Source organism: Equus przewalskii, chromosome 15 (assembly GCF_037783145.1).
Source record: "Equus przewalskii isolate Varuska chromosome 15, EquPr2, whole genome shotgun sequence".
Lineage (NCBI taxonomy): Eukaryota > Metazoa > Chordata > Mammalia > Perissodactyla > Equidae > Equus > Equus przewalskii.
The window spans coordinates 75,796,547-75,809,228 of NC_091845.1; the positions used below are offsets into that span (position 1 = coordinate 75,796,547).

At 50.6% G+C, this 12,682-nt stretch overlaps 1 protein-coding gene across 5 annotated transcripts in view; it reads right to left on the reverse strand.

Moving 5' to 3' along the window:
* The window catches only part of NMNAT3 (nicotinamide nucleotide adenylyltransferase 3), a 116,064-nt gene extending 103,783 nt beyond the window's left edge, over nucleotides 1-12,281 (reverse strand). For 4 of the 5 annotated variants that reach the window (XR_011527187.1, XR_011527188.1, XM_008529226.2 and 1 more), the window contains exon 1: nucleotides 11,945-12,230. The gene's annotated coding sequence lies outside the window, so the exon portion shown is untranslated. Of the gene's footprint in view, nucleotides 1-11,944 lie in introns of all 5 variants that reach the window. The other variant, XM_008529218.2, reaches the window with a different exon arrangement.
* Between the last annotated feature and the right edge of the window lie 401 nt (nucleotides 12,282-12,682).

The window sequence follows — 12,682 nt, forward strand, 5'->3', positions numbered from 1 at the left end:
AAAACAATCTATATTCCTTAAGGAATACATTTCCTAACAGAAACAGTAAAATTATAGGATTTAAGGATACTTCCTCAACAAGGGAAGAATTCAATTTTGCTGGATTTTTATCAGGACAGCAACTCATTGATGATATCATCACTACGTGATGACCACCCACAACAGCTTTCCTCAACGACCCCTGCTGGTGCGACTTTTGGATAGGACAAGCTGTCAGAGAGTGGTCCTGAGCCGACCAGGGAGACTGCACAAAAACTGGGCTTTGGGTCTGAGCCTCCTGGGGTACACCCACGAAGCAGGCAGAACAGGATGGGACCCGATTCCAGTTTCAGCGACAGACTGAGGGAGGAGCCACACAGGCATGAAGTGGTAACTGCCACTCAGAGATACGGCTGCAAGCGAAATTAGAGGCGGTGGAACACAGGCCACCCAGAAACCTGTACTCCGTCACCTCCTCCTGCCCTTCCTTCTTGCCCGCTCCTCAGCACAGGCCTCCTCTGTATGGTGTGGACACAGCTCCCGGTGCTAGGCAGAGTGGCAATGAGCTACAATGGCCACCGTCCATGACCCGTGGGAGCCCACGGTCCCGGGAGAGGAGGCACGGTAAGTCACTATGGGATGAGATGGGGCCCTAGCAGAGGAGGATGCACATAAGTGGCCCGAGCTCTCGGGGAAGGCTTCCTAGTCTATCTCCCACAGGAAAGAGGGCAGCTGTCTGTGATTCCCTGCAGCAGTGTCTATGAGAACAGCAAACGCAAGCAGCCCAGTGCCCATCCACAGGGAACCGATGATGTGAACGAGGCAGCGCCGCACAATTGAATACTGAGCATCAGAGAGATAGACGGACAGGAGAGTGAGAGAGAGGAAGAGAGGCAGGAGGGCGAGAACCCTCTACGTACCGATAAGGAAATCTCTCCCAGATACATCATCAAGCGAAAAAAAAAGAGCAAAGTGCAGAACAGCAAGGATAGAATACTGTGTTTTGTATACAAAGGGTGAAATACAAAAATACCTATACACTCTGAAAGAATATAAAGAAACATAACAGTGATTGTCTATGGGGAGGTAGGGGTATGGGATATGGGATGAGAAAGAACATTTTCATCATCTACATTTATATTTTTTCTTAACTTTCCAATCATGCAAATATGTTACCTATTCAGAAAAAAAAATTTAAAACAAAATGTGAAGCTTCTGTGGCATTTAAGGTAGTTCTCAAAGGCACAGTTAGACACGTTTGGGGCTGTAGCTTAATGTATTTTCCAACATAGCCATGAGGTGACCCTGACATGCCTCCACGGAGAGGGAGGTGTATGTTCCGTCCCCCTGGAGCTGGGCGGGCCAGGGAATATGGGAAAAGCTATGCTGTGAGACTTCCGGGGTCGGGGGAGGGTCACGAGAGGCGGTGCAGCTGCCCCCAGCCCTCCTGGGAGACCTGCTCTTAGACCCCAGCTGCCAGGCTGTGAGGAAGCCAGGCCGCACGCAAGGTGTTCCAGCCACCAGCCTGGTGCAGGCCCCAGCCTCCAGACCCTGAGTGAGGGGGCCTCAGAGGTGGCTCGAGCCCCAGTCGCTATCTGACTGCCACTGAATGAGAGCCCCAGAGCAGGATCTGCCTCATTGAGCCCATCAACCCCTGGGACTGTGACAGAGAACAACTAATTGACTGTTTTCTTTTAAGCCCTACATTCTGAGACGTTCTTGTTTGTGCCTTTGTCTTAGGCTTGATTTTCCAACATGGAAGCTTTCTGAGATGCTTGAAACAGTTTGCCCATAACCCAGGGAGGCAGCAGAAACCACCCGAGAGGGGCGAGCATTTGGTTGCCCTGTGAAAGTAGGAAAAGTCTAGAACAAATGAACATCAGACTCTGGATGCCTAGGGGAACCACAAGAGGCAGCACTCAGCAGGCTGCTGGCTACAAAGGTCTGGGCTCCAGAGAGGGGATGTGATGGAGGCAATGATGCGGGAGGCGTCTACGTAAAGGTGGTAGTTAATAACCAGGGGTGTGGACGAAATCAGCCACGGGCAGTGTGCAGACAAGAGGGGGCTAAGGGAAGTGCCCTGGGATGCCCCACTGAGAACGCCAGCAGGGGAAAGGCAGCAGGTAGAGAATCAAAGAGGAAACACTCAGGCGGAGGGAGGAAAATCCAAGAAAGAAGGGGTCAGAGGTGGGCGTGGTCAGAGGCCTCAGATGTTGCACAGGAGACGGGGAGAGGGAAAGCCCGGGAGATCTGGCGAGGTGAGGGTCACTGGTGACCACAGCAGAGCAGTCTTCCCAAAGTGGCAGGGAAAAAACCTTAACATCTCAATGCATTCCCACTAATACAAATTACTTCAACCAAACTTTATGAGACCAAATAGCAAGTAATTTGGGGCTCCCTGCTTTATCTTCTGAGCAACATTAGGGGAAAAAAGGAAGAAAAGAAAAAATCAAAATGCACTTGATAGAAGGAAAAAAGAAAGGGAGATGAACATTGCCAAACCGAATAACTACTTTAGGTGACTAAAGAGGCACGAGGTGATCTAACCAACTGCCTCTTGAATTCATCTTTTTTTTTTTTTTAAAGATTTTATTTTTTCCTTTTTCTCCCCAAAGCCCCCCAGTACATAGTTGTATATTTCTCGTTGTGGGTTCCTCTAGTTGTGGCATGTGGGACGCTGCCTCAGCGTGGTTTGATGAGCAGTGCCATGTCCGCGCCCAGGATTCGAACCAACGAAACACTGGGCCGCCTGCAGCGGAGCGTGCGAACTTAACCACTCGGCCACGGGGCCAGCCCCAGAATTCATCTTTTTTTTGAGAAAGATTGAAAGATTCCTTGGTGGACCATTCACAGCACCGGCAAGGCCAAGTGGAAAGGTATGCAACAACCTGGGGAGTCCAGAGGCCTCATCTAGTGACCAATCCTGCTGACTGGTCATGGCTGCAGGGAGCACTCTGGAGAGGAGGATGCAGGCTCGGGAATCAGGGAGGGACGTCTGCCATGTGCACAGGACACGGGAACAGGGCATGGATACCAAGGATCCGCCATCTCAGAACACACGCCGAACCGTCGCTTAAAGGGAAATGGCCTCATTTCTCAAAAACAGTGGGACCTCAAATCCTTTCCATGCAAATCCTAAAACGCCCATAACTCAGAGCATATAAACTTTAGCCACTAAATCCTACGGCGCTTGTTACACGAGCAATTTCAAATCATCCCTTGGAGTCAGGCCTTCATTTGGAGTGACAAATATTCCAACAGACTTAATAATAATAAAACATCTCCGTGTTTTATTGTTTCCAGAATGCCACATGGCCCCAAACTTCTACTGTTACTCCTCCTCCCTGCACAGAAGAAAACAAGCATACAAAATGGATTGGGACCCACAAAACTACAGAGTGAATGAAGTTGAAATGTCAGCACAACCATACTGTTCGCCTCAATCGTTAATAGATACTTTGATGAAGAGCTCCCTAAATCTTTAATTGGAGACGGAGTGTTTCTGTATAAAGGCAATGACTACAAAACATTTATCACAGTGCCTAAGCCATTACTACAGAAATTCTCTCCCATCCCCTGCTATCAATGTCAGTGTGGTGAATCCAGCATTAATCTTAAAACGTGGCATATAATCGTGGGTTGATACAAACGAGGGTAAATGTTTTCTCCCAGTGAATTTTTCTTTTAAGCTCATCTTCATGTCGTTGAGAAATAACAGGAAAAATAAAGCTACAACAGAGGGGGAACACTGCCACTATAAAGATAAATCTGATTACACACTCTGGCCCTCTTTTAAAGTGCTGGGTCTCATGCTGCCCGGCTGCAGGACACTAGCATTCTGCCCTGGAAATCAAATATTGGTGGTCTATCCCAGTTCACAGGGAAAAAAATATGGTAATATTTTCCTGATTTAAAGTGTCCTTCCCATGACTTTTCTTAAACTTTTGGGGTTGGCTACTACTTAATGCAGTCCTCAATTTAGTATAAAAGGGTCTCTGATTCAGCACAGAATTAAGGGCTCAGTTATTTTCAGTTTCACGCACTGATAACGTTCACGGTGTTCGGGGAAGAATGCCACAGCAGACGCGGTCAGGGCTCTGCCCTGAGCTCTCAGGCCTCACTGTTCCAGAGAAGCCGGCTTGACTTCTGCGCGTCCGCATCTGCATCCCTTTGCCTCGGTCCTTCGCCTGGTGACTGGAAGCGGCCAGAAGCACCCAAGAATGAATTCCCTCTGAGGAGCAATGCTCAACCAACGACGGACAGCAATGGTGTGTACGCACCCAGCCCCCAAGCCCCACGAGAGGCTAATTCTGGGCTGGGTCTTCTACACTGGCTGCCGGGGATCCCCAGCAGGTTTAACTGCAGCGGTCCACACTAGGGACCTGCTTGATGGTGTGCTTCTCTGGCTCATGTCTCTACTTCTTGCTAGCGCTTCCTGGGATCTCCTCCCAAAGGAACCACACAGTCTCGAATGCTTGTCTCAAGTAGACACGTGTCACCATTTCCCAATGTAAGGCCAACTGAATGAGTTCAAGAACTGCTGCTTTAGGACAAACCACTGGCCACACACTAGGCCCTTGCCAGCACTAGGCAGCAGAAGATACAAGGGCATAGGGCCAACACAAGGAGAGCCGACGTTAAGAATATAAAATCCAGTCCTTGAGGTACTAGAGTACCAAGCCCTGAGCAGGAGAGGCCAGAGTGATGCAGGGCTGCCTCAGGAAACTGCTGACCTAGGGTGTGTGAGAGAGTGTGTGTGTGTGTGTGTGTGTGTGTGTGTGTGCTGGGGGCAGAGGTTGCTGAAACTTCACCAAGGACGCCATCAAAAGTTGCAAACCTAAATCCCCCCTCCCCACCCCACCACTGGGGACCCGGAGGGGAGCCAGGACGAGACAGGCTGGCAGAGGGATATGAGGCTACACGGCGGGGAGGGGCAGTAGCCATCTTCAGCTTAAAAACCCGGGAAATCTGAGTCTGCAGGGCCAGAGTGAGCACATCTTTGGGCCATTCAGCCATTAGGCCCAGAGCAAGTCCCTCGACCAGAGACATGGAGGCAGGGAGCCAAGCCTGGCTTTAGAAATTGTTGATTGAGAGATTCAATAAGGATAAGACCACAGACGTAGTGCCCTTAAAACCGCAAACAGCATTAAAGATCATTATTTAACTTGGCTCATTTCAGGATTTAAAAAAAAGTTATGGGAGTAATAAAACAACATAGAAACTTCGAAATATGAAGAAAGGTTATCCACACTTCCACTGTTCAGACAGAATTCCATCCCTTTGAGGCTTCCCTTGCAGACTGTTTTCCTGATCACGTCTTTAACATGATGGCGTTCTGTTCACTGAGCATGTAAAGGTTTCCCCCGTCACTAATCTGCATATTTTTAAATATTGCTTAATATTCCATCAACCTGCTGTTCTGTACTTTGACTATCCTCCCATACTGTTTATTCAGGTCACATCTAAGTTTTCGCCATTATAAATAATGATGCATCTTTACACAGTGGCATTTTCCACTTTTCAAATTATTTTAAGACAGAATCCCAGAAGAAGCCAAAGAGGAGCAGCATTTCAGTGACACCTGAGACAGGCAGCCCTCCTACTTCCATCATCTGCAGTCCTTTGTGGCTCAAAAAATGCAAAGTGGGTAACAGACACTGGCATCCTTTTTCCACAAAAAACATTAAGACAAGATTGACCAACGGCATCAAAGAAGTTACAAAGAAGGCCAGATGGGAGAATTAGAAAGCAAAGCAATCTCTGATACTAAGTATAGGGTTCGTGCAAAAAACATTTATTTCTGATCTTTAAAATGAACATTTGAAAGCCAATAATAACCCAAGTTAGACTCCTACCCAGGAATTCGTGGAACAGGCATTCTGTCCTGATGATCACCTGCCCACAGAGAAACGTCTAGCCTTCTAAAGCCTGTTCTTTACCTGGCCTGGTGTGATTCTCTTACTGACACTCACATTCCTTCTCTCCCATATAACACTTTGTTGTTGTTGTCGTCGTTGTTATGCCCCGTGGAGTCGTTTCTGACTCCTAGTGACCCTGTACAAAGCACAGGGAACCCTGCCCGGTCTTTCTGCGCCACCCTCTCACCTTCTGACGCTCTATCCAACAATGCTTGGCTGCTATGTACAGGGTCTTCATGGCCAATTTTTTCAGAAGTGGGTGGCCAGGTCCTTCTTCCTAGTCTGTTGAGTCTGGAAGCTCTGCTAAAACCTGTCTACCGTGGGTGAATGGCATAGCTTTCTGCAACACAGCAACATGCAGCCACCACAGTATGACAACCGACAGATGGACAGATGTGGTTCCCTGACCAGGGAACGAATGTGGGCCACAGCGGTGAGAGTGCCCAATCTTAACCGCTAGAGCAGCTGGCTATATGCCACCTACTGAGCCCCAATTCAGACGAGTTTGCATTACTTGTTTTCATCACTCTCTTCCCAGCCAATTGCAAAGCCTTTTCAACGAGCAAGCTGGCTGACAGCAGAGCTGTGACGGCTGTGGTTAGGAAGCAATTAGGCTGAACGTGTCGGTCAGCCTGTCCCACCCTCCCCTCTCTTCCAAACACTGTGATTAGGTGGGAAGGACAGAATCAAGGCACTAAACCCTCACGCATCTGCCTTTAACATGTTAACTCTGCTTCTGCAAGTCAGTTCCAACACTCCTACCAAGGCTGTGTCTTGCCTTGACAGTTCATTTTTTATAAGAGGAAGCAAGCAAAGGGTGGGGGGTGTTGATGGAAGAGAGAAGGCAGGAAGGAAGAGTGGCTCTAATTTAAAACCATCTTAGGAGCTCTAAAAAGTTCCAGGTTGACTGATGGACACATTTACACCTCAGAACCTTTTCATAAATACCCAGCACTTAACATGCACTTCCAAGAGGCATAAATACTGTCACCGTGTCAGCCTTAGGGAAGAGAGATTTCCAGAGCCACTTCTTTTCTCCTGGCTCAGAGTCACACAGTTACAATCCTATTAGAGCCGCACCCTGAGAATACAGCAGTCAAACCCACTCCCTGAAGAGTGGCGCGGAGGCCTTCTTGATTTCTGCAAGGAGACGGTAGTTTCCCTCTTTGCTTCGGGGAAGGTGGCAGCTCATCTCTTGTAATAATGTCTACATCTGAGACTGGTGGGATTGAAGATGTACTTTGTCTTCAGCTCTGGCCAAACAAATAAAATAAGTCTCTAATAATATTCAGTCATGGAGAGAGAATGTTTCCTGGGGCTGTTTAGATCATGTCTTATTAAAAACAGGCCTTTTAGTGCTGTTTTCTCCTTGTTCTCAGTGGAACTAAATGGGCTCGAAGGCAGGTGCGGTGTTCCTCAGGCGGGAGCGCACGGCTCTGCAGGGGAAGGATGCCGCCAGCTCACCCTGCCTCAGCTGCATGCACACAGGTGGTCCCGCCCTCCGGACAAGAGCAGTCAGCTCGGCCCTTCTTTCCTCTTGAATGGCAGGTCACCAGCTACAATGTGATAAAAATCTACCCTGGAACCTCAGCCTGGTGGCCCGGGGTACCAAAGGAGGAGAAAACAACTAGGCTCTCAGACAGGGTCACTTAGAAGGGAGAGGGCCCCAATGCCCACCAGGCCAGACCTACCCTCAGGTGAGCTGCCGACACCCAGGGTGAGATGGATGATGCTGAGAACCAGCGCACCCAATGAGACAACATCCAAGGAGGGGCTGTCAGCTCCACTGGGTTAAATAAACTGGAGCATTTGCATTATCCTCCCATTTTGAAGCCAAATCACAATTACTTTTAAAAGTACACATTCTTATAAGATTATCTTGCCAGTATAAAACATTGTCTACCAGAATTTATAGAAAAATACCATCCAACGGTCTTCAAAGGTATATAAATAAATGAGCATTAGCCTCCAACCCACATTTATGGGCCCACTCTATCTATATTGATACTGGCTATATTTCTCTATCTGTCCCACCTTTACACATTCTTGTGATGCGCTAGGCTTCTTCTTCATGGCAGTTAATCCAGTTTATAATACGACACTGCGTGTGTGTTTATGTGCTCAATTCTGTCCTTATTAATAACTGGTCTCATGATGTCTGTGGCCGCATGAGGGTTGAGACTGTGCCATTTTGGCTCAGGATGCTGATCCCTGGGACACTGCCTGAAGAATTCACAGAAGGGAGGGCAGGAGGGAGGATGATCAGCCAGCACGGTGCTGGGTACCAGGAACACCTGATCCAACAGCTGTGGAAATGCTCACAGCCCAGCACAGGAGGCAATTCCAGGGCAGCTGGAGAAAGGCGTGCCCGGCAGAGGTGCCCACAGGGACTATGGGGAAGCAGGGTCAATTCAGAAAGGCTTTCGTGCAATAGGCTGTGCCCTGCAGCTGCTCCAGGGATCCCAGCTTTAGGGGCTGCTCTGGCCAAAGGCAGGGACAGCAGGGCAGCACGGAGATGCAGATCAGACCTTCACTGGGCAGGATGCCGGGCCCAGCGATGGCACTCCTGGGTGGAAAGAGCCGACCGCTCTGACTTCCAGAAGACGCTGCCACCTCATCCAAGGCACTTTTTCCCAAAAACCCATCACTGAGAACCTTAGATCTCTCCAGATTCACACCAGCAACAGAATGCCTTTCTATTCCTAGTTCCTAGATTGGCTCTCTGGGTCTATGTGTATGTGAGAGAGACAACGATAAGGAAATCAGGAGCCCACTGTGGTTTGTTCACCACCACCATGCAGAACTGCACGGCTAAAACAGCGGGGCAAGAACTGCATCCTGAGGCCTGCCCTGCAAAATGGGATCTGTCTGTCTTTACCAGGGAACCATGATAAACGAGCCAAGACAGACACTGGTCAGGGCAAACTTCTTTATTTAAGAGCTTCGACAGCCCAAAGTGGAAGATTTATCTAGATGATAAATACCTGAACTTGAAAGACACATAAATTATAATTGTGCAATTTATTTTCTTTTAAGATTTCACATAGTCAAGCGCTTTAAGTAATGAATGAGATGCACATAAAGTTGACTTCGTTTCACACAAGCTATCCGCTTAGTGTCTGCAGAGAGCCCTTGCTTCCAGATGGGACTGAGTTCACAATCAACACCAGCCGTCTGCGTCTGGGGCCTTCTGTTTCCTCACCACAGTGGAGATCACTGGGAGGGTTACAAAGATAATAATAGTAACAGCAGCTATTATTGACTGAGCACTTAACACACCATGTGCTGCGCAGTGAGGACGGCACTTCATTTACTTATATGTGAGCATTCCTAATGCTCAAACAGCCCTGTGGGTATTGCACCTGTAGGTACAATGACTCCCATTTTACAGTTGCAAAAGCTGAGCTTTAGAGAGCTTCTGTGATGCACGTGAGGTCACAGAGGCAATTTCATCTGACTCCAAAGCTGCAGGGTTCACCACCAAGCTGCAACACACCGAGAAATGCTTGGCCCTTGGAAAGTGTTTAAAGACATTAGTTATCTTTCCCTCTCTTCATGCTCCTTTCTCTGAACCGACACAAACACAGGGAAGTTTGCCTTGCGGGTTTATGCTCATCCATTCATTCATTCTGGGCCCAGTCCTCTGCTGGGTAGGATTCCTAATTGGATTCCACAGCTCCTAGACCAGTCTCATACCCACATGAGGGTGGCGGAGAGACCGGGGCAGGGGCGGCCCCTTACAGGGGATCCACACCCAGGTGTGGGTTAGAGACAACCAAACAAGGCAATTTTAGGTCTTCGTCAACCCTAGTTTCCCCCATGCTTTTGCTGTGTTTTCTTTGGCCTGAGTCTTCAGGCTGCGGACAGGCTGGCTGTGCAGGATGCCCTTTATCACACAGAACACCCCCTTCTCCTGCCCGGGCTGATGCTTTCCAGTAAAACCACTGCAGCAGATAACCCAACTCCCCCGCTAATCACCCTGCACAGGCCCGCAGAGCCATCCCTCAGCCCTGCCTCCCAGCCTCTGCCTTCCTCGTTTCACCAGTTTTTGCCCAGAATAAGGAATAAGGACAATAGCAGCAGCAGCAGTAGTAACTTCATACGTGTCAGGCACTGCTCTCTGCATTTCAGGTACATTAACTCATTGAATCCCCATGACAGCCCTGGGAGGCAGGGGCTCGTATTATTCCTATTTTAGTTCATTTAGGGGAATAGGGAGGGAGCTAATATTTCTTCAGGGCCAACTCTATGCCAAGCACTGTGTTAAGCTTGCACAGTCAGACAATAAGTGACCTGCCCAGGGCCAGTCACAGAGCTGGGAAGTAACAAATAAGAATCTGAACCCAGGTCTGTGACTGCCTCACCAGGCACTCCCCTTCACTCTGTGCCTGGCACTGCCACGGGCTGCGAGGGAAACAGAGCGGCTGCACAAAGACTGCCCTCGCTCCACTCTCCCTCCAGCTCCCTTCTGTTAACATCTGTCCTCTGTTTCTTGATCGCTACCCACAAACGGTGCCAGACTCCTCTCTCAGCTGTGTTCCCCGACTCTCTGGGCCCCCAAGCCTGTTTTCATGGAGCAAATCCGGAGCCTACACCAACAGTGTAAACCAAGCCAAAGAAGGAATTGGGATCATTCAAGCCAATAAAATATACCAAGCAGTTGACAGATGCTTCTGGAAGCCCAAAGCCTTCCCCTAAATCCCTGGGGTTTCAAGATCAGAGGGGTCCTCAGCGAGGGACCAGCAGGGTTGCTGCCTCTGGGGAGTTTTCTGGCCAGTTTTGGGGGTGATGTCACCAATGTAAGTGAGGAAGTAACTGATGCTCAGTCGAGGAGTGTGGGCCTCCTGTTCTGGGGGCTCAAGGAGCTGGCAGTCACAGGTGAGCTTTCTGGGAGATGAGCACCTGGCCGGAAGCAGAGTGGTTCTCCCCAGCAGGGCCAGAGGGTCAGACCCCCTCCTCTGGGCTCCCAGAGCACAGAGACCCCCCAGGCTGGAACCGTCACTCTACTTCACCTGGCCCACCCCACATGAGCTCCAGGAGGCCTGTTCTGATTTCCTCTGAATCCTCTGAGCCAGGGTGAAGTGGGCAGCAGGTAAATGTTTCAAGAACGAATGACTACACCAGTCACCTTATTAGAGAACAAGGTGTTTGGGAGATTCTCCTCAGACAAGGAAACAGGACTCAAGGAGAGGGGAAGTGAGTCTGCTCTGGGGCAGGCACCCTGTGTGCGGTCCACACCAACATCCTGCTCCCTTCACACACACCCTCACCTCTGCTTCACTCACTGCACGCCTGGAACACCTGCGGAGACATTTACCTTCACGTCTCCACCTCCATGGGTAGCAACAGCCCCATTTTACCCAGGAGGAAGTTAAGGAACTTGCTCTGCCCCAGCTCTCTGCAGGCTGGCCCCACTGACCTTCCTTCCTCAAACAAGCCACATTCTCTCCCAACAAACATGTTAGTTCTGTTGTTCTCCACCCTGGACTCCCTGGTCATCCTGCAGCTGAGCTGGAGCATCCTTTGGGGATGGGACCACCGCTCAGGTGCTCTCCCAGCAACCCCTGCACTTTCTACCTCCACACGCTCACCACGGTTTTAACGTATACACTCGTGCGTGCGGATTATCTGTTCGCTGTGGGTCTCTCCCACTAGACAGTGAGCTTCACGGGGGGCGGGCACCACGTTCATGTGCCACCACTCTAGCCCCCGCACTTGGCCCAGTGGCGGGCACTCGGTGGCGCATAAATATCTGTTGGATACTTATTTGTCCCGGTGGCGTGCACGAGTGCTGAAGGTGCAATGTGAACTCACGTCCGCCGGGCTCTGGTCAGCCACCGAGGTACTGGGTTAGGTGGGCAACGCTGCGGTGAGAACCGGCGGCGCGCGGTGGTGGAAAGGAGGCGTCCTGGGGTCCATCTGACCCCGGATGGGCTCCCGGGCTCCGCACCCCGCTGCCACCTCTCGCCCGGAGCGGGCGCCCAGGTCTCGGCGGGCGCCGCGAGGGCAAAGGCGGGCTGAGCAGGCCCGGCCCTGGCTGCGCTTACCTGCGCGTCGCGGGGCTCCGCAGAGGCACTCAGCGAGCCTCGGGGAACTGCAGGGGGTCGGGGATCGGGCGCGCCGAGGCCAGGCTCTCCGCCCGCGCGCCGCCCTGTCCCCAAGGACCCGGCGTGGACAGAGCGAGGTCTCTGCGCGCGGCGCCCTTCACGGTGGGACAACCAGGACGAGCCTGCCCCGCCCCCGCGCTGGGGGGCGGGTCTAAGGCGAACTTGACCCTGCGCCACCCCCATCCCGCTGTGGGCGGAGTCAGGGGGAAACTGAGCTCTGCGCCCCGCCCCTCAGTGGGGGGCGGCATCTCAGGAGACTGGGGCCCCAGCCCCGCCCCTTCGCTCCAATCCCGCCCACTCGCCCCACCCCTGCTCCCAACCACTCGCGCCTCTGTGTTGTGAGTGCGTTATTTTTCTGTTTTGTATTCTGTCTTATTTTTATTGTAATTTAATTTTACTTTCTTTTTCAAAGACTGAATTAAAAGATATATCAAAGTAATGCCTGAGCACTTTTTACAAGCTGGAATTATCTAGATGTTCTCATGGTGAAGGCAACAGTTCCCTCTCCCTTGTTGCCCACGCACGGCCCTTTAGATCAGTTCCTCCGTTAGTTCTTCTGGTGGTCACCCACTCGTCGCGAAAAAAATAAGCTTACATAGCGATTTCTCTATTTATTGACTTTCTGCCACGTTAGATGAAGATTTACTCTCTTACTGCACCCCTGCCTCCCTTCTGACG